Below are 26,744 nucleotides of genomic sequence, written 5' to 3'. Positions count from 1 at the left end.
GAACTATATCTCAGAAGGCAGTCAGTCTTGAAATGACTGAAGGTTCATAATAGATATTCAGTTCACTGAGGGCTGTCTTTGCACTGCTATAAGGAAGGGAGTGAATGATATCTTCGAATCTTTCAGCAACAAGACAGTAGGCAGGAACTAGGAGATTGCTGCTATCTTGTTATTTAATATTGTGTCCAACTCTGGGTTTCTACTTTCAAAAAAGAGCTTTAATTAATTAGAAGGGTTGAGAAAATTGCTGCTTTAATGACTTGATTTTGGGAAGGTTGTCTTCTACTGAGAAATTCACTTATGTTATTTATCCAAGGGAAGATTAAGAGGCAATTTGGTCATGGCCTATGGGTCTGGGCATTGAAAAAAGGTCTGGGGAAATAAATGGTACTTTGATCTATTAGAAAAAGGCAGACAAAAATCTATTGGTAGGAAGCAGAAATGCAGTCACACTGGGAAAAGAGTGCAAAAACTGAGGGGATAACCAGAGGGGGGCTTTAGGGGGTGTTCCTTACTCATCTTAAAGTCAATACTGGGGATGTCCTCTGGTGCACACAAATATTACGCAACTGATGCAGAAATTAGTGGGGTGGGTCTTTGCTCTCCTCGCTGCTGTTCATTGTGTTGGATTCTCTGTGTTCCCAGGGCTACAAACTGTTGCATTACCTCCGTGATAATAGATATGAAGCCTTTCTCACATACCCCAGTATAAGTTAACGGTGTAGCAAATAATCTGCCATTTAGGCATCAGGGACAATATCTGATCTTTAAAAGACAATACTTCACTTATGTGTTTGCTTGAATGTTTCTTGGCGATCCATGGGAAGACATCTGGAGAAAAATTAAAATAAATGGATTAGAAAACAGACATGAAACATCTTCCTTTCAAATTAAGAAAAAGAGAAAAAAAAGGGCCAGCTTCTTCAGGATCCACCAGTAAAGGCCATGTTTAAGGCCATGTAAACCATGGGGAAGCTTTCTATTATTTCAGTAGCCTTTTTAGTGAGCTCTGCTTTAGTGAAGGTGTTGCATGGTTCCCTAGCTGAAAAGAGGAAAATAAGCATAAATTTTCCTGTAAAATCCCTTGGTTGATGGCAGAGCTGCAGGAGGCTGCAGGCTGAAACCCAGGGCTGTGAGTGGAGTTCTCAGAGTGAGGCTGGACCCTGGCTCTGCTCTCACCACACACAATTTAAAGGGCTTTGGAAGAGCAAGACTGGAGGGCTGGGAATAAAAAGAGTCTTATTACATGAAGGCAATTCACCCAAGGTAGCTGATCAAAAAAGAGATGGAGACATGGGGCAAATAAATTGTGTAAACACCTTCATGAGGAATAAATACTGGGGTTTTTTAATCTAGCGAAGGATGGTACCAGCCAGAACCAGCACCTAGAATTCAGTTCAGGTAGGCGAAATTCAATTCAGAAGGAACGCACAGGTTTTTCACTGTGAGACTGATTAACCACTGAAACAACCAATCAAGGAAGCAGTGGTTTCTTTTCCAGCCCTGCTCACATACTGGTCTGGCTGAGATACCATAAGCAGCCACACGTGCATCCAAAATGGGGTGGCATTGGGCTACATGAAGTGAGGGAACATCTCCCAGTGACGGTAACCAGGTGAAGCTCTGCCCTCCATGTTACCACTGGACAGAACGGGTGATCCTGTGGTTCCTTTGCTCTTTCAAACACAGACTGGACTTTTTAACTAGGAACATGCAGAGAGGCATTTCAGCAGGTTCTGCTTAGCTACAATTGCGTAATGAAGTCCTTTAAGGAGTAAATGTTTCTGTTTAGTTCAATAACAGGGCTTCATTAAGAGCCTTTATAGACCAAAAGGGGAAGAGTAACCCAATCAAGGGTTCCTGATGAAGAGAAGACAGCAAAGTAGGAAAATCAGGATTTAGTACATACCAGGAATGTGTGAGCCCATTCCCTGCAATGAACTGAGTTGTAGTTTCTTCCTTTACTTACAAAGACATTTAGTGCTAATTTGCATAATAAACACATATGCACAAAGAAGCAAAAGCCCAGGGAGGTGTCAGCATTCCAAAGGATCAGTCCTGTCTGGGATGGAGCACATCCATCTTGTTTTACAGAATGCAGTGGGGTAGGTGTGAGAGTCTGGGTGGATGATGGATGCCTCTGGAGCATGGGGTCTGGGAGGGTGAGAGAAACTGCAGCATGGTTCTGCGAAGGGATAAGATCCAGCCCTGCCCATGCTCCAAGAAGCCCACTGTGCACATTTGCACTCTCTGCAGGACCAGACACATGCCTGAATGCTCCCAGAGCTGAGCCTGAGGTGGATGTCTCCCCAGCTGCAGGTGCTTCAGGATGATGCAAGAACACAGCTATCAAGCCACCTCTCCCTCTACATGCCTAATCCAGGGGGTGGAGGGACCATGCAAATGATCCCAAATCCTGCAGTGCTTCCCTTGTTGGAAGGCAAAAGGTCATGGACAGAGTCGGGGGGCAAATATAGCTCTACGACCTGGCCCTGCTGCACTCCAGGAGAAGACCTCCTCCACTATGCTTGGTCTTGACCCTCTTTCTTTACTGGCTGCATCTGCTAGTAGAGAAGAGTGGCTGGCAAAGCCTGCAAAGGGATCCTTGCAGACACAGTGGTCTCTGCAGCTTGTCTTCTCTTGGCCATCGGAGGTGTGCAGTCCCATCTCTCTCCAACACACAGCATGATCCCTATGTCATGCCAGCCAACACCAGGGCGTGGCAGTCCTGGGAAAGGAGACCCTTCTCTCACAGAAGAGAACAGAGTGAAAATAAAATATGTCCAAAAGTGAAATGTTTCCATCACAGTAAACTGTGGGACAAAATTTGCCATTGGAAAGGACCTCCTAGGCTGCTGCAGTCACTCATTCAGAAGAACCAAATCCTCTAATCCCATTAAGAAACTTATCTTTCCTGATGGACAAAAAAGCTTTCCCCCATCAAATATCTATTCTGATGGAAATCTTTATACCAGAACTCTTTCTGTCTCACAAAGGGCCAGGGTGCAATCTAAGCCTTTGATGTTGTGTTTGGAGTATAATGAAAGGCATTAATTTGAATAGAATTATTGAAATGGCATGTCTGTTTCTGCTATTAATAGAAAAGAGTCTTAAAACAATGAGCAGCAGAGATGGGGCCTATTGCAGTGAACAGGAACAAAGGCAGAGCATTTTGCTTTGTTTGTTGCATTACGGGAATGGCCTGCGGTCTCCAATGTGCTAGGCTCTGTACAGAGCAGAAAGGACAAACCTTGCAGGAGGCTATAAGTCAAAATCCTGGGACCTGGGCTCTGTCTGCAGACCTCTTATGACTCAAGAGCTGCAGGGCATTAAGCAAACCTGGCACAGAACAGATTCAAAACAAATAAGAGGTGACAGGTCTTCATTTAGCTGGGGAACTCCTTGCCAGAGGATGCTGTGGCTGCTAAAAGTTTACCTGGGTCTAAGGGGACATTGAGTGAGTTCATGAAAGAGAGATCCACTGAGGATCAACCCTGTAAGTCTCTAATATTTGTAGTCTGGGAAGACTGCAGGAGGGGAGCATCAATATCGTTGCCATGATATTATGCCTTCCCTACACATCCACTTTTATGAGGCTGCTGAGATATCTGGCCTTTGATCTGACTTAATAAAGTTGTTCTGATAGTCTTGAGTTCTTCTGATCCCTATATGTAAAGAAGTATTTGTATTTTTATATCTGTGCAGCATTGCATAATAAGGTGAAAATCATAGAAGTGGGTGGATTCTGTGGCAAAAAAACCCTCAAACACCCTTTTCCAGGGGCTTGAATTTCTAATGATTTGTGTCTTTGCCTTTTGTGTTTGTTTCCCAGGAACAGGCTGGCAAAGCAACTCCATGATTGCTGCTAATATGCTGGTGTAACCTGGGAGCAGAGCTAGCGAGGTGGTATGAAGCAGCATGGGCTTACCCATGCTGGTTCCCCAAGGAGCTCACAATGGGGAAAGCTGAAGGAAAGCTGTCTGCATGGGGTGAAATTACATTCTTCCTCTGTGGTCCAGGAGGAGACCTAGAGCCTCTGAGGAGAGATGGCAGAAACATGTCCTTACCACAGGGTGCAACACTGAGACCAATGGAAGAGGACAAGATGTAGCCTCAGGAAGAAACTACCTAGTGGTAGATGTTGCTGATGTCCTCAGTAGCTGTTTCCATGAGGGAAGGACCACAGGGAGGGATGTCAGTTTATTCCCTGCCTTGCCAGGGGCTTTCTACATCTCTCTGCCTGGGATAAACTCTTCACCTGTATCCACTAACTTTACCTGTGGAGCTGGTTCAATGGGCACAGCGTGGCGCTAGTCCCAGACATAGCTTTGGTAAGAGGCTAAGGGCATCAGTGGCAGCGTGGAGCTTGGGGACCAGCTGCAGGAGCACCCTGGAGAAAGCCCATGCAGTCTGGGATGCCCTTCCCCAGTGATCCTCCTGTCCTCCACCATGCACGATGCAAGAAGACCTGCCTCGCACAGCTGCTAAGAGGCCCTCACACAGCCTTGCTTGCTCCCCAAGGCACCAAGACCCAGGCTAGCAATGTCCTCCCTCCTTCCGCTCCTCTGTGGCCCTGGCTTGCAGTGCACACTGTTGGGGTTTGAAAACAGGCACATGCACAGGTCCTGCAGGCTTTGGCTGAAAGTAATCAAGGGTGGAAACGACCCAGGGGACAAGCAGAAAGGAGAGAAAACAGCAGTGGGTTTGCAGAGCAAAGGAGCAAGAGACAGGGATGGGAGGCTAGTTAAAATTAAAGTTGTGAGGTGGGGGAGACCAGAAGCAGCTGAGACAGGGAGGCAGCATTGCAATTTCTGATCTTTGCTGCTCTGGTTTTAATTACATGGCAAAGCCTCCTGTAACATTCCCATCCCTCTCATTCATTGCGCTGGGGTTTCTTTCCTGTTAATCACTGCAGCCAAAGCCAGTGCAATGTTTTACCTTCCCCAGCTTGGGAAAACAAGACTGAAGATTTGCATCTGGGCTACGATGGGAATGGGCAGCTTGGCAGACAGCGCCGTTGTGTGTTGCTGCCGTTATGTGTGTGTACCGCAACGAGGAGTCTGCTCTATATCAGTGCCACTGAGCTTTCTGCAGGAGCCGGCCGGGCCGGGCAGCCATCCCACTGGCCGTGCTGTGTGAGTTAACGCAGCTACTCTGGTCCCTGCGGGAGGGTGCTGGATCCGTTTGTGGGCCAGAAATCAGCAGACTGGTGGCCACTGTATAGCATTTGCTGCTTGGGGAGATGCTGCAGTAGCAGAACATTTTTCTTTTCCACTCTGCAGCAGTAACACAGCCCAGACCCCCTGCTTGAAAACCCTGAGCTGCCATCACTGCTGCATCACTACTACTTTTGCATGCTACTGCAGAGTGATGCTAGCTAGATTATCTAGCAATGTGAGCAACTTAGGGCATGTCTGTATGTGTTCAAGAGCATAAACCAAACTCCAGCGCAGTGTGCAGGAAGGTCAGCTGGTAGGCTGGAAGCAGAAGACCTGCCCTAGCTTGCCATGACACAAAGCTGGTTAGCCCTGTGGTGCATCTCCTGCAAGGATGCAGCCTCCAGCTCCAGAATGAACCCCACCGCATTATCCCCGGAACCTGCTGTGTGCAAGGCATGTTCCATCCCTGAGGCACCCTGCAGCTGAACCTGCCCCCGGCATGCATTTGCTTTAGTGTTGTATTTAATTCATCCCCCAGCCACTGCGTTAACCCCTCTGCCTCACAAGGCTGCCTCTGAAGCAGGGTTCTGTGTTGCTTTTTGGGGGGCTCTGTGGGCTGACATAAAACAGATACAGAAGCTCAGTGTACCTCAAGAACTTGCAAGCTGTAAACTTTTCCCTGCTTACTAGCCTGGTTGGTTGATTGCTGGGTTTTCACACACACTTTCAGAAGCCTGGTCTCCCATGAATATCAGCAGAGAGGACTGAAAACCAGTGTAAAATGGCAAAGCCAATGAAGATTTTAATGGAGTCAAACTGAGCATCTGCAGGTAACATAGACACAAATATGACACCAAGTATGCCTTTAAAGGGTTACCTCTTCACTCATGATCAAAGGGAGCTGCAATGAGGAGAGATTTCTCCAGGCTTCCTTCTTTCCTCTTCTTACTCTTCCCTGAAATTCATCTTTGTTGAGGAAATGGCAAGACCTGCAGTAGGTGGGAGGAAGAGACCACATCACACAAAGCCTGGGACAGGACCAGCAGCAGGCAAAGGTCCATACGATAACACAGGCGCAGGTTTGTTAGAGGCTGGCAACTCTGCTGGGTGCTAATTGCTGCTGCACGGGTCGGCTGCTGCACTGGTGTGGCCCCACAGCAGCCCCTGCTCCACCTCTCCTTGGCACGGCTCACCACCTCCCTCCTCTCTGCCCTTTGTTAAATCTGTCCTGCACATTTGGAAATGATGAAATAAAGCTCCTGAAATGAAGAGGCTTTGAGCATGTGTTGGATCTATTGATTCGTCTGCTGGCCTTTCACTCATCAGGGTTCACATCTTCAAGTTTATCCATGAAATCACAATGGCTCTAAATAAAACAAGCAGGCTGAGATTTTTCACAAGACTCCAGTTGCTAGCGGCTTCAAGAAAACAAAGTACCAAGCAGTACCAAAGTCCCCAAGATGGACACCAAGTGAGTCAGGCTGCAGTCCACGAACACTTCTCTTACTAGCCGTGCCGGTGAACACATCTCTCAGCATCTCCTCTGCCTCCAGCAGCTCTTTCTCCTCTCTCCGCACAGTTTCCCTAGACACATTTGCACAACTGGTTGTGAGGCCAGATGACAAATTGGAGCTGATCTGGCTTAAATATAGATGCACGTGCATATTTCTGTATTTTGATACATATACCTATACAGGCAGCTTACTTCTGTCAGTTCCCTGACTGGGGTTGTCATTTGGCTTCGGAAAAAGGGGATGCTTTCCCATAATTTCCGCCATTTGCCATGAACAAGCACTGTGATCTGTCTACCCTGCCGTTAAATCACTTAAGCAGCAAGTCCTCTGACACTTTCCTATGGAGGGGGTTCGATAGCCAAAACCAGCTCTCTCTGAGAGCACTCCTCCCTAATCTTCAGCATAAATTTCCTTTACCCTCTGCTTTGTGCAAGACAGCTGTGGTAAAACGGGTATTTTATTTGCAGCAGATCTTCTAGACAAACCCTCCTAGAGTTAAATACAGCCGTTGCTGTGCAAAAGCAGCTTGATGCAGGGGCAGAGGCCGAAGAGCGGGAACCCAGGGTGGGCTTCCCACAGCAGTGAGGGGTGCTGCTGAGCTGGGGGAGCTGGCAGTGCACAGTGGGGGAGCAACCTGGCATCCCCAAGGACTCTTGTGAAAAGATTGAAGGCAAGTGAGTGCAAGGAGGCAAAGCTCAGCAGAATGATCTATAGGAAGGCTGGAAAGTGATGTTAATGGCAAGGAACAGAGTTCCATGCTAGGAGTCTGAAGGTGATGGGGGACCACCAACAGGTGCTGAAGGTCACCTTATTTAAGTTCCCTTTTCCATTGCCAGAAGTATTACTAACAGACAGGTGTGTTTTGGCTGAGGATCCTGGGGTGTCGTGTTCTTGTTTCTGCTGCTAGCTGCTCCCTTGTGTGCATTTTATCAGTCTGAGCCCCCAGAACAAGTTGCTTTGACTCACCGAGGCACTGTGTGCCAGCTGAGCTGTGGTAACTCAGCATGGTGCAGCCGGAGGTAAAGGCTGAGCCAGAAGCGGTTGTTCGGCTGCAAGTGAGGGGGCTAAGAACCTCAGCCAAGAGCAAAACAGCTGCTTTCTCCTACCTGCTGGCACTGACAGTCCACACTGTGAAAGCTGCCCTGCGACAGAAGTGCTTATGCTAAAATTGCCTGTACTGCTCAGGGAGAAAAAAGTGGGGGGTCAGTACACTGTGAGCTGTGCACTCCACTGCTTGGCACGTTACTTATGTCTGGGACTCCATCTCCCTTCTGCAAAATGGGAGCTTGCAGTTGAACTTCCTTCTGCCCAGCCTTTGCAAGCTCAGGGCTATGTAGGTGATACACATACAACCAGGGGTCCTGCATTTCGGTGGGGCGACTCTCCTGGTACTTGCACTGGGCTGGAGGCAGTGGGGCTTGGAGCTGCAGCTGGGTGGATTCTCCTTTGGCTAGTAAAGTGTGAGCACCACCACCATACCATGGGGTCTTTCTGTGAACAGGAACATTTACAGGATTTCCTCTCCTCCACCTGGTGCACACTGCAATATCCCAGAGGCTTCTCAGTCTTCACATGCCCTCTCTCCTGTCAAATGGGTTGAAACTGGTCTGCATGCTCCAAAATGGAGAAGGGAGGCACAGCACCCCCCCCATGCACATCTTCACAGAGGCAGTGCTTGGGCAGATGTCTATCCCTGAGGAAAATGGACAAGGAGAGCACGGTGTGCCTCAGCCTGGGGAGCTGGTGTCCCCTGGGGGAGTGAAACTTGGCAGGGAAGGTACAAGGACAATTCAGCAAGGCAGGTGGTAAAATGTAATTTCAGATCCCACGCAGGCAAGGGAACAGAAAGAAGAGACTGAGAAGACTGAATTATTTGCTAGTTTGAATGCTTAATTTTTCATCTTCTCTGAGGCATTTGCATAATCTTTTTGTGTGCGTGTGTGGTTTTTGTTTTGTTTTGTTTTGTTTTAGTTTTTTGCTTGGGAATTTTTTTTAAAAATTAAAACTTTCTTGTCTGTGCTACCTTGGCAGCCTCTGTTTAAGCACCAGCAAAACATTCTGTGTTTACTGTCATCAGAAAACAACAGCTCCTGGGAGCCTTGGAATGCAATTACAACTGAAGTCTTGGAAGGGGGAGAAGCTGGGGGGGTCACCGCTCTGGCTGGAGCCACCATCCCTGCAGAGCAAATACTTCCTGCACCCAGTCCCAGCTTCCAGTGCAGTAGCCTGCATGTATCCACAGCCTATCTCAGCCCTGCAGGGCCACTGTAGGTCCCTTTGGTTTTAAAGCCTGTGGCTCTGGGTTCAGGGAGGGGATGGTGCCCAGTGTCTTGTGGGTGGAGGTGAGCTAGGCAGAGACGAATCTTGCTGGTCTTTGGCTTATTCAGCATTTCTTCTGATCAGAAAGTACTAAAGCCCAGAAACTGTGAGTGAAGGCTCTGCAAGGGTGTTTCAACTAGTTATTGAGATCCCTTGCTAAGCCCCTTCAGCACATCGTCAGGTTGAGAAGCACAAGCATCACTGAAAAAAATGGAGACATTTCATTTAGAAATTCTGCTGAAACTCAACATTCAGCCTTCTCTGCAAGAAAACGTGATTAAACATCCCCTCTTTAACTTGGAAACACTTGCCAAGTCTAATCTGAAAGTTCATTACACCCTCTCCCCAGATACATTTTCCAATGAATGAACAATTTATCGCCCCCCACGAAAAAAAAAAAAAAAAAAAAAATCTGTCTCTTGCTCTAACACCAGACCACAGTGCTCATGTTTGAGTACAGAGCCAGACTTGCTCTGAGCCTCTCCGTTCCCCTGCATGTCCATAACTGTGCTGGAAATCTCCAGATGACAGGCTTTCAATCAGCTCCTCAGAAAGGGAGAGGCCACTTCCAAGGGGAAAACTGGGTCAAATCATTAAAAAAAAACCCTCAACCCAAAAACTCTTGGAAAAAACAAAAGAGATCTTCTAGTTTACTGGTTTCCTTGAAGTACCAAGGAAGTGATCCTTGATGGCTAGCACAGACCTATCCAAGCGCTTCAAGTCCTGATCTCCTCCTGATGGGCAATATTTATTCCATGTTGACAGAAACGTGCTCCAGGGTGGGAGCTAATATTAATTATATGACAAACACATCCTTGGGCAGTGATTTGCATGCGGCCTTACATCAAACAACTCAAGGTCCTATAAAAGAGGAGCGGAGTCTGTTCCTGCTCCCTGCTGCATATTGAATTAATCCAGGCACGATATTTGACTGCTGTGACCTTCGGGAAGGTCTGAGCGTGTTTCCAGCCCCTGCGCACCCATGCAGGTGACTGGCTTTGTGGAAGCGGCTGGCGTGGACCTAGCAGCCTGTCTCAATGGGACTGTTCAAATAGCTCGGAGAGCCTCTTGTGAAATACTCACGGGGGGTGCAAAGGCACGTGGTGTCACAACCTACAGGCTGCCTTCGTAAACCAGCATTATATTTACAGCTTTATCATCTGCAAAGAGCAGCTGGTGCCTCATCCCGCTGCATACTCCACAGTGTGACTGTCTAACTTGCAGGCTGATTTATGGAGCATGTCTTGCTTTTCTCAGTAAAAATTATAAACGACACCAAAAAAAAAGAAAAAGAAAAGTGACTGAGTCTCTTCACTTCGCGCTCTGCCATCATAACTGACAGGTAAAAGGGCAGATGGGAAAATACCTGCTGAGAATGAAGGAAGATCTACTAAACAGAGATCTATCTCAATTCCCCACGAGGTTATCAATGCTTTGGTGATCAGAGTATGAAAATAACATATTGTCAGAGCCAGGTGCCAGCAGAGGAATAGGCCGGCTATACAGGGCCTCATAAAGAAACAAATCTAGGATGTTTGGAATGGCCCAGCCAAGGGATATCTGATCCCAGAGCTGTCTCTTATTTTGCTTATCCATTTCATTACCCGTGGTTGCCTTTCACTGCCAGAAGACAAGGAAACAGCACCGTGAAATCCTCTGGCTCAAGGGGATTGGCTTGGAGATGTTTGGGAAATCTTATGATTTTTCCCCCCATCCAAAAAATAAATTCTGATTTCTCAAAACCAAAACTTGCCTTGGGAAATGGTTGGGATTGATGGATTTCCCAACTCTAAAGTAATTGTTCCCAATACCTTTTGGAATTGTAAAACTAAGGGTGTCTGACTTCTTTCAGTGCTCACTTAGAAATGCAACCCCAGGGTAACAGAAATGTTTGAGGCAGGAGCAAAGCAGTCGGCAATGACAGGAGTGAAATACTTCTATTGTGCCAAACCAGTCTTGAAGGATTATTATTCCTGTTCTAGCCCAATCTGGAATAGACATTTTGTTTGTTTTCTTTTTTCTCCTTTTCTTTTTTTTTTCCTATCTTAAAAATGTTCACGGAATGGGAAAATAGCTCTGGGCCAGGCTCCTATTCTGCCAGAATCCCATCATCTGTGTGGGGACTGCATGGGTATGCTACTGGTAGAAAACCATCAAGGGTAAAGGATTGAGGTACAAAGACTGGCCTTCTTAGAGAGGAGTTCCCCATGCCCTGATGACATGAAGCTTGGGAAACCCCTGACTGAAGGACAAGAGAATGAAAATGAACATATGCATTAAACCAACTGTGTCTTCTTCTGAGTGTTCCAGCACTGGGCTGCATCTTAGTGACTTGAAGATAGGTATAAACCATTTGTGTGGAGTGTCTGAGGGGAATCCCTTTCAAATGTCCATCACCCAGAAATGAGAGCTCAGCAGCTTCTCATCCCCTATTTTCCTTAAACTCTTTCCTTCCAAAATCAATATTTGCTGGTCTTCTGTTTCATTTTTAAGTTTCCCTGAGTTCCTCTCCCAAAAGTTGGGATTCAGGACCTGCATCCCCATCTCACTGGAGGAATTTTTTTTCTCAAGGAGTGTGTGCAGCTCCTGTCAGTGCCCTGCCTTGCCCCTCCATTAGGACACAGACCTGGCAATGCTGGGAACACCACAGGGCAGGATGCAGGTTGAGTCTTAGCTGCAGCCGATAGGAGCCTTCCCATCAGTTACAGTCAGAAATGGAGCTTGTCCAGGCACAGTTATTGGTCACCTCACCCAGTAAGGTCAGAGTACTGCAGAAATAACCCTCAGGACACAGCGTCTTCATCTTTTCCTTGCTGATGTAGGAAAGCCCAAGTTATATGGGAATCTCATTTCCTGGTGATCCTGAGAGACGTTCCACCAAGGATGGAAACAATTTAAGGGAGGCTGCAGAACCAAAAGGAGGGAAATGAGGGGAAGATGTTGCCTGACGGTATGAGCGCTTTGGAAACCCCAGTATCAGGTGATGGAGTAGAAAGGGGAGGTTGAAATGTGGAGAGCAGAAAGAGAAAAATCTGAGGATGAAAGAGAACGGCAGCTGCTGATACAGTGTGGCTTTGATAGAGAAAGGATATACACAGCTGCCAAGGTTTTTCTCCACCTTCTGTGTGACAATTCATGTGAATTATTTAATGAGCAGATTTACATATTTTCAAATAATTTGCAGTTATCCCTTCCATTGCTTCTCATAGTGTTGCTGTTGCTGGAAGCTGCTGCTAATCTTGGAGCTGGTTTTGTGTAAGCTTTTATAAGAGATGCTCGCTGAGACACTGTTGCTCCTTCCAGGAATATACCAGGAGGGAGAAAGACCCAGAAAAGGGATGCAGTTTCTCTAAGGACCCACACCAAGGTCCAGTTTCGCAGGGAAAACATAATCTTTTACAGACTCCATGTTCCTTTCCAGCCAGGGTGGGAGGAAGCTGAAGGTGAGCTTGCAATGGCATGAGGACCAGAGGAGTTAAAGTGCAGGGAGATGTCAGGAGACTGTATCCTCTGCAGAATGGCAGGCAAAAAGAAAATTGTGGTTTATTAACAGAGGCTGGGGATGGTTTTCTATAAATACATCAGGGGAGTAAGTACCATGGAGGCAGGAGAGCTATTTCAGCCAAAGGACAGTGCTGGCATGAGAACAAATGTATATAAACTGGCCATGAATAAACTGGGCTGGAAATTAGTCGAGGGCTTCGAACCATTACAGCAATTGGGTTTGGAGCAGCCACCCAGTAGGAGCCATGGGGGCAGAAATCCAAATAGCTTTTAAGAAAGAGTGGACTCCAGCTCTGAGAGGGCGTTGTGATGTGTTGCTGCAACAGCAGGGATTGGATTTGGCAAGTTTGGAAGTCCTTGCCAGCCCCACATTCTTGTGTTTCAAGCATTTGGGAGGTTTGACTTCTCTTCTGTAGATAAATATGGCTTTGTGAGCAAAACCAAATAAACTGCTGCTGGAAAAATTTATTTGAGCACTTTTCAAGATATTTTAAGAGAAAAAGAGTTGAAAACAGAAGTCAAAAAGCCAGCTCTCACCTCCCTACCAGTGCTGTGACAGCCTGGGGTGTCCTGTCCAGATGGGTAAGCTGAGAAATGAGGGTGTATTGAAATGTCACTAACCTGTGGGATCAAAGGGCACATGGAGATGGGCCATCTTGCAGGCAGTGCCTGCTGGGTTGCAGAGTGGTCACCCAGTCTTAGACAGGAAAAGTGTCCCACCAGGGGTTACCTGATGGTGGAATGGATTGAGTTGAGTTTCTGTACCAAATTCCTCTTCACCAGTGTCTTGACAGCCTTCTTATCAGAGGCTCTGGTTCATGTCCCAAACCGGTGACAGATCTCCTGTCCTGCCCCAGCCTATGTTTTTATTTGCTAGTTCCCACTAAGATGTGGCCCAGCTCAGCTCTGAGCACAAACTGACTTCTGCACAGTGATGTGGACATGTCCCTCACAGCTCACACTATGGCCAACAGCAAAGTCTAAGGAAGATAACAAGGAGAAGACAACTCTCCCAGACATCCCAAACCAATACTGGCATCCTTGTAGCTAACAATCACAATAAATCCACCCCCCCCACACACCTTTCATATAATTTATTTTTGGACCCATGTAAATGTTATGAGCAACCCATGCACCAATATATACTGCGGGCCACCCAGCTGGAAAGCAGCTTGGAAGAAAAGGCCTTGGGGTCCTGGTCGACACCCAGTTGGCCATAAGCCAGCAATGTGCCCTTGCCACAAAGAAGGCCAACAGTATCCTGGGGTGCATTAGGCAAAGTATTGCCAGCATGTAGAGGAAGATGATACTTCCCCTCTAATCAGAACTGGTGAGGCCACAGCTGGAGTGCTGTGTCCAGTTCTGGGTTCCACGGTATGAGAGAGACTGGACACACAGGAGAGAGTCCAATGAAGGACCACAAGGATGATGAAGCAACTGGAGCATTTCTTATGAGGAAAGGCTGAGACAGCTGGGACGGTTCAGCCTGGAGAAAACACTGAGAGGGGATCTCATAAATTTGTATAAATACCTGAATGGAAGTTGTAAAGAGGACAGAGCTAGGCTCTTTCCAGTGTGCCCAGTAAAAGGAACAAAGGCAATGGGCACAAATTGAAAGACAGGAAGTTCTCTCTGAACGTCAGTAAACACTTTTTTACTGTGAGGGTGACCAAGCACTGGAACAGGTTGCCCAGAGAGGACTCCCCATCCTTTGAGATATTCAAAAGCCATCTGAACACAGTCCTGGACAGCCTGCTCTAGGTGGTTCTGCTTGCGCAGAGGGATTGGACAAAATGACCTGCAGACATCCCTGCCAGCCTTAGCCAGCCTGTGATTCTGTGTAAGGAGTTCCACAGGTAAATGATGTGTTGTTTAAAAAGATCTACTTTATTTCCAATCTGCCACCTACAGTTTTCATTTGATGTATCCTAGTTCTTCCATTTTAAGGAACAGAAAACAACTGACTACTCTCCATCCCTTCCTTCCACCTCACAGTCTTGCAGACCTTTCTCACACCTTGGTTACCAGTTTGCCAAATCTTAGTTTTGGCTTATTTGTTTGTTTTTCACACAGCTGCAGTTCTAGTGCTTCACTTGCTATTTTTGCCTTTCTCCAAACCGTTCCCAAAACTACTCACACTGAGGGAGTATCATGGCACTAGAAAACTGCAGCCACAAGCAGCAGAAGACATATGATGATTTTATAGGCCCCAGATATACATAGAAGATGAATTTGAGGTCATGGAGACCAGACAGGAGCAGTAGTGACTGGCGAGTTGATGGACCAACAGACCGCTTTGAGCTGCTGAGTCTGCTTGGTTCCACCAGGAGGATCACCCTCATGGAGGAGCTCCAGGTGGACCTCCTAAACTAGTTCTAAAGCTGCATCTCCTCACCCACATGAGATGGCCAAACCCCATTAAACTGTCTGTCTCTTTGAGGCCTGAGGGACCTGTCCAAGTTTACCTCTAATAGACTCTGAGCATGATGTAATTGGGGTTCAACAGCCACTCCTTGTGGTGAGAGGGCTGGAATCTGTTACTAAGGTATTCCATGGCTCTCCTACGCATGTGCTCCTCTCCTTCCATCAGTGAAGCTCTCTTTGTTTGAACCCATCAGTTCCTGGCATGTGAATGGAGAAACAGCAATTGCCAGGAGTGCTGAAGCACTGTAATTTAGCTCCTCGTTGCTGGGCAGCAATTTAAACCACTGTAATTTCAGGGGACCCATAGAGGAACCCTTCTCTAATTGAGCCTTTTCTCTCCAGTCACTCAGGGATACTTATACAGAGGACAATGAGTCACTATAGGAAACATCAATATGAGAAGTCACTGGGAAGGGACAAGACAGAGTCCAAGCTGCCCTAAAACTGACTGCAAATTTCAGTTCAGCAACAGCATTTCATAAAATCGACCTCCTTTAACACATTTTTGATAGTTGCTGGTTGAAAAAAAAGTGGGGGAACACAAAATGAAATTAGTAATAGCAAGTCTGTTGTTTCCCTCGGAAGTGTTTTCTGGTTCATGGAGATGTGGGAAAGGAAATATGAGGCAGCCAAAGATGACTAGGAGCTCCTTGCCTCTAATGAAGCACAGGGTGAAGCCACAGCTCTTCACCCAAACTTATGGTTAGAGGAACCCATGGTGTGGGAGCCTAGAAGGTTGGCTTTGGGACAGGGCTGTGTTCCACCACCCTTTTGCTTTGAGTCTGTGGGAGCAGAGGGGAGTAGGATGTGTGCCCGGGAGTAGGACATGTGCCCACACCTCAGACCATACTGCTTGTCCTTCCTCATTAATGCCAGCCCTGTTCCCTTGCACTCCCTTTGCAGCTCTGACCCCTGATATTCCTTCCTCTCCCCCCAGCTTCTGAAAATGCTAATTAAAAGTGGTCACCCATCAGTCCCCATCTGGGACCAGTTCAACCCAGTTTGCAGGTGAATGTCTTTTCAGTATTCATCAAGCTTCATTTTGTGGCACTTGGTGACAATTTTATCTTCCTCTGGGGACACAAAAGAAGGAGAGATGATGTTGCTGTAAAGAGATGCTAATCGCGCTATGGGGATCTCCTGAAGAAATCGCAGAGCTCTTTGTTGCAGGATGCTGGGTCTCGTTGTCCTCGGCTCTTTGTTTCTCCTCTGATTTCTGTAAGACGCTCCGCGGGCAGGAAGGGAGGGTAGAATTTATAAAGATATTGAAGGGCAAGGGAAGGGCAGTGCTTAATATTGCATTGCAGAGATTGCTACAAGCTGTTTTGAACTGGGTCTGCCTTTTTATTGCACATGTGTGCAGTGCCAAGCTGACGGGGATGGGGTTCTGCTCTCACCCCACATCAGTGGGGTGACTGCTTTTGTTACTCTTATGATTTCTGGTTTCTTTCTGGCTTGCCAAGAGCTGCAAATGTATCAGATGGGCCTCATAATATCTGGGAGGCTCTGACCATACGTCTTCATTTCTTCTTCTGGAGTTTGAGAGGAGCTCAGGGAGTCTCTGGAGGAACATGTGGAGCCAGGTGTGAAAGGAAGATGCTTCTGGATTGGCGGTGACTGGTAGCTTCAGGTGAGTGGCTTTCTTGCAACACTGTGAGCAACAGACACCACCTTCCAACAGCAAAACCCAGAGGCCATGTGCTCCTCCTCCAATACAGCGTGCACAGCCTAAGGGTAGCCTTTTGCAGTCTGTAGCTAGGTATGTCCAAGATCTGCTTCTCTGCTCCCAAAAGTAGCCTAAGAAATAGGTCAACTTCTGCTTGGGTCTTGGTTGCAGGCGTCAGCTGGACTGTATGTTGCGTACAAGTACTGCAAAACCAAGTACTGGGCCTGCAGTCCCTTTGAGGGCTGCTTTGCTATGTCCATCAACAGTGACTTCTTCAGGTCCTTCATCATCTCCACAAGTGAAGCTGCACGTGCTTGGACTTGCCTTGCAACTTGGCCCCATGCCTGAGGGATATACATGTCGCCTCTTAGCCAGCCTGGCATCTCCTGACAGTGCTGGCCCTCTGCAAAGCCTTTTGGCTATGGTGGCCAGGGCGCACACCATATCCCAGGGGTGTACCCAGGACACTCCACGGACTGGCACTTTCGATGCCTGAGGAGGTCTTCAAAGAGTTAACTTCCCTCCAGATACTCTCAGCAGCTCCCTGAGCGCAGTGACTTGAAACAGGGGCGGGCGTACTGCACCACAGCAAAGACTGGAGCAAACCATATGCTTCTGCACAAGAATAACAGCATCATTAAAATCCTGAACCAAGAACTCAAAGGAGCATTTGAAGAGTACGTAGCAGTGGGTCCTGAATCCTATCCGCTTCTCTTCCCCTCTAATCCTTCGCATGGGCTGAATGTGAAAGCAAAATGTATACTTGATCACAGCAACCCACTTCCTTCCTCAAGTGACTCTCCAGGCATATGCCCACCTCAGGAGTGAGCCGTACTCTATAACAGCAGGGAAACAGAGAGGAACAAACAGGTGAAACAACAGAGAGAGAAAGAGTATGGAGGAGAGAGGCAGACCCTGGTCACTGCTTAAACTTTGCTTATTTACGGCAGCAGCATACATATGAAGATCTATAGCACTTACACCCAAATAAATCCTCCCCTGGAGACAGGTGGCAGATTTCCCCCTCCATTATTTACAGCCACTTCTCAGTGAAAACTGCAAGCTGTAAAATGCCCATACAGTGTTGGAGAGATTTATAGTCCTCCTGTATTTCACACACTGCCTTGCCCCGCTGTGCTGCCTTTGGGGAGACATGGCAAATGGACTCCAAGGTGTTTGACAAAGATGAAGACTCATTTATTACTTGATGCTTTGGAGAGAAATATTTGTACGCAGTAGCCTACACAGGTGGCGAAGGTTAATCCTCTCCTCTCCTGTCAATTCAGCTTTTTATGAGCAAGGGGAAAGCAATGTGTTGGGGAGGAGAGGAGTGAGGGAGGAGAGCCACTGAGCAGCACCAATGACCCATGTCACCCTGCGCCCTTGACCAGTGCCAGAGGAGATGGGGGACTTCACTCTGCCACCGACCCATCACCCAACCAAGTTTGATCTCAGCTTTTTCTTGCACAGATCTTGGTCCTACAGGAGGGGGACTGATGTCTTCATTTCTCTGCAGCAGATGGGATTTCCCGAACCCCGCTATTAGAGGAGACTTTTGGCTTGCAGGTCAAAAGCATCCGTGACACCCATCACCCTGAAATCCCAATGTGATGTGCCTGACTCCCTCTGGCACAGTGGGGTGTAGGAGCATAAGGGCCTTTGGCAAACTGGGCTTCAGAGTGTCTTAGCCTAGGCTGGGGCCCTACAAATATATGTCCTTGTCCTTCTCTGCTAGCAGTGCCAACAGTACTGCTCCCACATCTCTAAAGGTGATCCCTGTGAGTGGGGTTGAGGCAGAGAGCCAGCGTGGTGCCAGCAGGCTGCTAACATGCTGCCTTCTCTGGATATAGACAAAGATCTTCAATCTCCGGGACTGTCGATAGAGTGCTTTTCAGCAGCACTAAATTCTTGCAAAAACTCGAACATGAAAACATAAAAATGAAAACACGGTGTAAAAAACACACAATAAAAATATAATACCAAATATATCACTTAACTAAAACCGCTGACCCAGCGGCTTTGATGTTAATGCATTGTCTGTAACAACGTGGCGTTCCAGCTGAATACTAACTGGCTGCAGAGCCCAAGCCCAGCCTCGCTTCAGAGGTTTCTGATTTTACTACCCTGATTTCTGCAGACAGTCTTCCTCTCCTGGGGTTTATTAGGTCTCCTCCCCTGCCACGATCAACTAAGAGCTGTTTTCACTTTCTCCCCAGTGTTAATTAAAGCTGGGATGGAGTAACCCCCAGAAGACTCCTCAGAGGAGGAGGAGGGAGAGGAAAACTGAGCCCAGCATGATGGCAGGGTTCGATCAGTGGAGAGCTGTGTTAACAAGAGCCCTATGGATGTGAGAGGGATGAACAGTCAGTGGGGAAGGCAGGAACAGATGGTACCCAGCTACATGCAGCAAGACTCCCGGGGTCTGGAGGATATGCAGAAGCTCCTGCTCACTGCACATGCTGCCTCGTGCCTAATGACAGCACCAGTCACATCCTCTGCAGAGCCATCTCTACCTGTTCCTGTATGCACAGCAAGGAGATACCTAAGAGGGGATGTCTCCTGCTTCAGCCCTTGCACGCTGCTAGCATGGAGCCAGACAGAAGTCATTGATTCCTCTTTGATGGCAAGATATAGGAGTGTTCTGTGCAGACCTGACATAAGTGTGACAGCTCTGTGCAGTTATTCAATGCCCAGGTGCAGGAGAAAGGCTGAGTGGAATCCTGGCATGAAGCAAAACAGAAGGGGAGTCTCCAGTTGGGGACAGTTTTGAACTGTGACACCTGGAGACACAGCCTTTATCCCACACTGGAAGATGCACCAGTTACTCCAAAATATTCAGGTCACTTTCTTGATGGAGAGCCCAGTGTAGTCCAGTACAGAATTTCATTCTCATCTACTGTGGTCACTGCTAACCACCACCAGCCAAAGAACAAGGGAAATGGGAAGGATGCCCTCTCTATTGCTAAGTCAAGTACCTGCACTATGGTAGCAGTCAAGGGGCAGGAACTGGGGCAGGACACAAACTGAGGGACTTAACCTTGGAGACGTTCACTGCAGACAATCTAAAGATGCTGTTTCAACTACAGCTAAAAACACAAGTCCCAGAGGTTGATGGCCCTGGGTGGCCCTGACACAGCTTGCTGAGAAAGCAATTGCCAAACAGACAGCTGGGGACAGCTTCCATCCAGAGTCTGTAAATCCACACCATGAGCAGCTCCAGCCATGCTGTGTCCCTGGATTTCAACAGGTAGGGTCATGTGGAGCAAAGTGATACAAATTTTCTATTCCTGCAAGATCATGGTGACTACTGTCTCTTCAAAGGATACCATCCCATCTGTGCATGGCTGCTTCATGCTGCAAAAGGCAGGTGGTCCCTCTTCTGTCCCTGGCTTAGCCAACATTTACTTCCACACCCAACCTTCTTCCAAAATACATTTTTATTCTCTAACATAAATCCTAAGACAAGCATCAAGCAAAGCAGTCGCTACGCTTTGTGGCTGGGCTACAGCTCCCTGCAGCTTCTCCCTTGGCCACTTCCCTACTGCTGGAAGGAGGACATGCCCTTCACTTTTCCAGCCTTCTACCCTTTTCCTGCCCTGGTACAGACAGTAGTGTGGGGCTAAGGCCCATGGTGAGCAGGTGGAGATGTGCTTGCTGTCTTTAATCACATGGCAGAGGCTAAAAGCAAGGCTGCAGCTGTGACGTGTTGGTAGCAGTGTGGCTTCTTCCTAGGTCTCTGAGATTGAATGCCCAGCATGGCTGGCCAGTGGGGAGTGAAAGGCATCAGTCAGCTGAAACAAAGAAAACTTATTCTGAGTTGGTGGAGAAAGTGTCCCTCTTGACTTACCAGAATGAGAAAGGAAGCTAAGGAGGGGCTGAAGCAGCTGAGGAGGAACCTAAACATTACGTACCATCTTGATAGTCTCCCCTTTCTTTTTTTTTTTTATTATTTTGGCAACTTATTCATCTTTGCAAGTTGGTATTTGCTCTTGCTTTAACCTGGCTCTTGGCCTTAAGTGACCCAACATACAGCAAGCTTCTCTCCCATATTATGACACAATGTCCTTGAAAAGCTCTGCAAAACCCTTTTGTTCCTCCAGGCACCTCAAAGTGTCCAGTGATGCTGCTGCTTGATAGCAAGGGATATGATGTGGGGGCTCAGGAGGAAGGAGGAGAAATGTTTCCTAGTAAAGAGTGGTCAGTAGGGAAATTCCTCCACTAAGTGTATCTATCTACTCACTAGTGTCAGGGAGTAGGAGAGAAACCCCAACAGTCTCCCACTGAGGGTGTGATACTTACCTGCCTGCCCCTCTCAGCCAGCCCTGGATCTAGCACTGCTTTCTGCAGCAGCTCCTGAAGTTGTGGTCCCATTCCACAGCCCATGTGCCTCCTACACCTGTGGAGGATTGAGGTCACCACCTCCCCTTTGCTCTCTCATGCTCCCTACTCCCATCAGAAGTCCCAGAGGAGCATGATGGTCCGCAGAGGGCTACACCTTGCCCTGCTGTGCATTGTCTGCAGTGTCTTGCATTGGAAGCGCTCCCTAGTTTTAATTAAGGCTTTGAGGACCCAAGTCAGGCAGAAAGAAGAGAAAATGCTAAGAACAGCTAATTTCTTAAACTGCTCTCTGGCACCTTTTGAAACTTACCTCATGTAGCAAATTAAAAATGCTAATAGATGGCCAATAAAAAATACCCAAACCCCTTTCTTCTCTGTAATTTCAGTGAGCTGAGTGGCTCTGTGCATCAATTAGTGGTGGGAAATGAGATTTTCTCCACTGGGGAAGCACCAGGGTGGAAGCACAAACCCACAGGCTGGCTTCTGAAATGGATCACTCCCCAGAATGTCTTCAGCAAAGGCACATGGGGCCATGCTGAGCTGCCCCTCTCACTTTTATAACACTTTCAGACTTATTTAATCCTCATTACCTTTTGTCTCAAGGCAGACTGTAATTCTGGACACTCAGATGGAGATGGAGACTTGGAGCAAGCACAGTCCCTTGTTTTTCAGAGGGCTTGATCTCATCTGGGTACTGCTTTAACAGCAGTAATTAATACAAAATTAGAAGAGGCACATGTAGGTACTACTCTTGTACTGCCTTAAGTTGTCTTTGCAGAAATGCTATCTGTTATGTTCCCTAGCTGCTTGCTAGACTGGCTAGCGATCTCAGCTTGTGCTAAGCTGGGATCACAGCAGCTTTATGAGTTTAGAAAGCAAGTGGGCTTTGAAGGCCTTGCAGATCCTAGGGATAAAAGATGAGAAAACCTGCATTCTCCCCCATCCACCCTTTGTCACTACAGGTTTGCAAATGAAGAATATATACCTTTTTTTGCTCCAGTCAGTGATTTGAGTACCAGGCTCCTGCTGGCCAAACAAGCACTGTATTAGTGAAGTCCAGAGACCTTTGGAGGAAGGATGGATATTGATGAATACTGAACAGTTGATCCAAAGCAGGACAGCTGCTAGTCTCATGTGTACCTGCATAGGATATGAGTGACTCAGTGGAGAGATGGACCTCAGGTCTCCCACTCTCAGGAGACTGCCCAAATATCAGAATGACTGAAACATGTGAAAAGGTCTGAAGTCCATTGGATCTTCCAGGCTATGTGAGATTGTTCCTGGAGCAAGAAGGGGGACTATGCTATTTCTGCTCAAAAGCATGGGCTTAGTCCCTTCTTGCGCCAATGTTTACCCCCGTTTCATTCTTGTCTCCCAGTTGTCTTTTTCCAGAAATACTGAGCAGTGATCTATGTCTTGGAGGCCTTGGCCCAAGACAAGCACTCAGTTAAATATACAGTCCTAGCGTATTGATTTTACAGGTCAGCTGGAACACCTGGGAAGTAAAAAGTCCAGGGAGCCTGAAGGAGGTCATGGACAGCATCACAGTCACACAGTTTGGCCCACATCCAGTGGCTCTACACTTAAAAGCTTTCAGCCAACTACAAGCAGCCTTGGAGCACCAGGAAGGTCTGAATAATAACTCTTGAGCATGGTTAATGAAGCTTCTGGGTTTGATGTATTTCAGCCACATCGTGTGTTCCTTCTCCTTCCACCCTCCCATCACTGAAGTGGAGCAGGTGGGAAAGAATGAGAAAATTGCAAGTGGAAGCTTCTACTTTGCCTCTGAAATTGTCTTGACTTTTGAGTCCCTCGAGGGCTACACAAGTTTGTCGCACGGCAGGCTCAGCCAAATGAACAGTGACACCTTAGTAATTGCACAGGGCAGGGAAGGCTGCTCAGCGAGAGTAGGGGGAGAGGACGGTGTGTTCCCAGGGGTCCATGACCTGCTCCTTCCACCACCAAAGCAGGAGCAGAGGGAGGAGGAAGCTAAGGCAGCATTGGAGACCCTGGAGGAGCAGAGGAGTTTCTGAGCAGCAGCTGGATTTTGAGTTCAGCTATCACACACCAGGTGCTTCATGGGGTTTGAAGACTGTTGTGGTCAGGGAGCCTCTCTGCAGTAGCATAAGGCAAGAGAAAATCCATGTGGCTGGGAAGACAGGCTGCTCCTTCTGTGGGGCAATGTTAATGCAAGGGCCCCAGATGGTGCCCAGTTGGGTGCAGGCAGATTCACAGGCATTAGTTCCCAGTGTACAGCGAAGGAAAGAATGAAGCTGTCCAAATTTGGGGTGTTGAATATTTCTTGTGGCCAAAAGACAGGACCAACCTCTCTACACCTGAAACCCCCCAACATTCAGTGGAGCACACCAAACACAACCCAAGGGCAGGTCTCCACGGCAGCAGTGCTAGCTTCCACTGCTAGAGTGCTGCTGCAAAGGATTTTCTCACTGTTTTTTTCAGCTCTGTAGCAAATATGTTTCAGGCTCATCACTAGCTCTATTACATTCACAGATATGTAAGGAAGAAGGAAAGGCAGGTCTATAGGTCCAGCTGTGCCCGGTAGAACAGAATAAAAACAGCGCAAGCTTACAGGACCTTGGTGATCTACATGTCAGCAAATAATGGCTGGAGGGTGATGGGATTTGCCAGCACTAAGGAGCAGAACCATATGCAGTCAAGTCATTTTTTTCAGTGGATGGTTGGAAATCTTGGGAAAGAAGTGTCATTATGGTTGGTTTTGCAGATTCACCTTCACTCATGGTGGGACCAGGTGCTCTGTCCAGGCTTTGATTGCTTCGCAGTGGTAGCTGTTATCTAGATACTTGCCTTATTTCAGGTCACTTGCAGACAGAAATTGTCTCAGGAGAGGTTGCTTTTGATTTCTAGAGTTTCAGCTTTTTTTCTGTCACTACTCTCCAACCCTACACAGCAGCACAGGTGTCACAGCCACAAGGGCCATTTCACCTAGCTAGGCAACCTGGGTAGGACAAGCTTCTGTGGTGTTTATCGTGCTTTCCCTTTCCTGTGCTGGGGGTCACTGCCTGAAACTCCTTGAGAAGTCTAAGTCTCTCCCTGATTCCCCAGCGAGAGGTGGTTGCTGTATGAGCATGCCATAGCTGGGCTATCAGCAGCTGCAGCTGAGAGCCCAAGGACCAGGGGCCAGGGAGGAGAGGACCATGCTGCCCCAAGCAATGTCCATAGGGAGCTAGAACCAAGACATCCAAGGCTATAAGCTCTTTATCTTACACAAACATTAAATTCAATTTAATACAAAGGAGGGAAAAATGAGATTTATATCTTCCAGATTCTGCTGGCCTGGGACACAAACTTAATTAGAAAGACTGAAATGTCATCATCTCCTGGAGGAGGGTAAGCATCTTTTTCCAAACCCTTAGCGTCTTTCTTGGATGCACTCACTGGCCAAATTAATGTGATCCGTTATTTCTTAAACGGCAGTGTCTCATTGTAAAGAGTGGGGAAATGACCCCGTGGAAGAAGAACAATACTCTGCTCATCCTCTAGTCCATTTAGGGAAAATTATTAACCTGTCCCAGCCTTACCTAGATTGTGCAGGTTTTAAAGGGAATCCTGGACCTGACTGTGCTTTTGCAGCCATGAAAAGCCCTGGGGAGAGTTGGAGGCATAGCATCTCTGAGCCGTGCAGCTCCCGGCTGTGGCAACAGCTGCAGGCAGGGCAGAGAGCATATGGAGGAACACAGGTCAGTGCCTCTTGGTGCCTGCCTCAGCTGTGCAAAGCATGAGCTGAGCAGAGCCGCAGTGACAAGCAATGATCTTGTACTAGTAGACACTGACATCTCCAAGGGGCCTGTGAATTTTGCAAGTGATTATTTAATCTAGCAGGTGATGAGCTGTCTGACCTGGACATCTTCCTAATGGAGTAAGTGGTACCCATGCTTGCAGGACATCAGAGCTATGGTTCCCCCAAGGGGATCTGGTGTCAAGGAAGTCACAGCAGAGGACCTGTGGTCATCCTTGGGAACTGTACTAGTCAGTGTTTCTTCCTCAGGCATACAAACAGCCTTACAACATTTTGCCTCTGCCACGGGATAACACCCAAGGTCGAACTGTTCCCATGGAGCAGCCAGGTCACGGCAATGTGTTTGTGCAGTATTTCATGTTTTCCATTCTAGCTCTGCTCCATTCTCTGCAGCATCTTTCACAGCATGGGGAGGGTGTGTGCAGGATGGAAAATCAGGAGGATGTGGGGTGTGCGATAAAAAGCAGAGACAGGGTGGCTAGCAGGGGCTAGGGAAGGTGGAGCATGCATTAGGAGGCTGGGGGATGGAAATGGTCCTGGGACTGGAAGCTTGGTTTAGGGAGATATAACAGTACAGAAGAAGGAGAGATGGAGATGGAGGGAAAGAGGCCGGATGGGTCTGTAGGATAGCCTCCAGATCTTTGTGGCAGTTTGCATTGTCTAAGGCCTGCTCCTGTGGGTCAAAATATTTGAAGACAAGTGTATGGGGAATAATGAGGCAGTGGTGATGAAAAAGAGAAGATGAAAGTTCAGGACTTCTCCAGAGATGCTTGATCCTGCCTTGGAGGGAGGGAGAGAGAAAATTACTCCACGAGATACCTTTGTGATCCCAGATCATGCATATCTGACATGAGTTCCTGGCTTTCAGGCAACTTGGAGAAGGCTATGTTATCCAATCTCTGTGAAGAGATTTGCATTTAAAGAGAGAAGAGCCCATTCTCCTGGCAGGACCCAGTACTGGACACTACTGCATGGGACCACCCAATCTCCTGGCCAGCTGAGGTGATAGCAATCACATCTTACTATAGCAGAAGATAGCATGGCAGGATCCCTTGAACACCATGGTATAACAAGGCAGGGCCTGTGAGCTGCTGGCTTCCACCAACGATCTGGCTGTGCTAGGGCTTTGCAGGGCTGAACCCTTGCTGTGCTCTTGGGACAGGCAGTAGGAGCTGCATGGGCAACCCTCAAGTATGTTTGGAGCCCCTCATTAAATTATTCACATCCTATCCCCAGGGCTGTTAAACAGCCACTCAGTGTATCTCAGGGCAGTAGGGGAAGGCTGTTCCAGGGTTGATTGGGGACTATCTTCCACATGTTGTTGTCTGAAGGAATTACAGGATATATGAAGGCAGACTCAGTCTGAGCAGGCTTGGCTTGACCCCTCTCCAGGACAGGACTTGACTCTTGGACATGCCTTTAGAGATGACTGATCCCAATCTGCCACACTGACAAGCCAATCCCCAAGGCCTGGTATCCAGTCAGTTTGGAAAGAAGGCTGGTCCCAGGTCTTTACCAATGCAAGAGCATAGTCTATATGTGGCCACGAGACAAGAAGTCCTTTCCAGAGAGGTGTCAAGATGAACAACACAGACAAGATGCTTCTAAGGAAGGCTGGGGTGTACCTCTAATGCTGTGACCTAACTAGGATGGGTCCTAAGCCTTGTGCCCAACAGCAGTGGTCTCCCTGCCCCAGTATGGCCCACAAAGCACACCCTCCTCCCAGCTGAACCCCATTAAACCATCAATTTCTCAGTTTCCCCTCAATTACCGAGATCAATGACCCCTTAGCTCTGCTTTCCTCCATACATTTCCTGCTTCTTCCAAATGTGGAGCAGTTAATTGCAGTTCACTGCTCATCCTAATGTTTCCTCCCTCACTCACTTTCTCTCTCTCCTGTAATTTACTGGCATTTCCTAAGCACGTTTAGGCTATGTTGGCAGCTGGATTCTGCGATAAGGTTTTTTGACATCTAGTGATTGTTGGTCGATAACATTTCTATCCCATAATGAACAGAGGAGGGGGACAGGGAGGGGAAAAGC

The sequence above is a fragment of the Haliaeetus leucocephalus genome, unplaced genomic scaffold, assembly GCF_000737465.1.
Source record: "Haliaeetus leucocephalus isolate CR32 unplaced genomic scaffold, Haliaeetus_leucocephalus-4.0 Scaffold176, whole genome shotgun sequence".
Lineage (NCBI taxonomy): Eukaryota > Metazoa > Chordata > Aves > Accipitriformes > Accipitridae > Haliaeetus > Haliaeetus leucocephalus.
The sequence above is the reverse complement of the archived record's forward strand: the minus strand, read 5'-3'. Positions refer to the sequence as shown.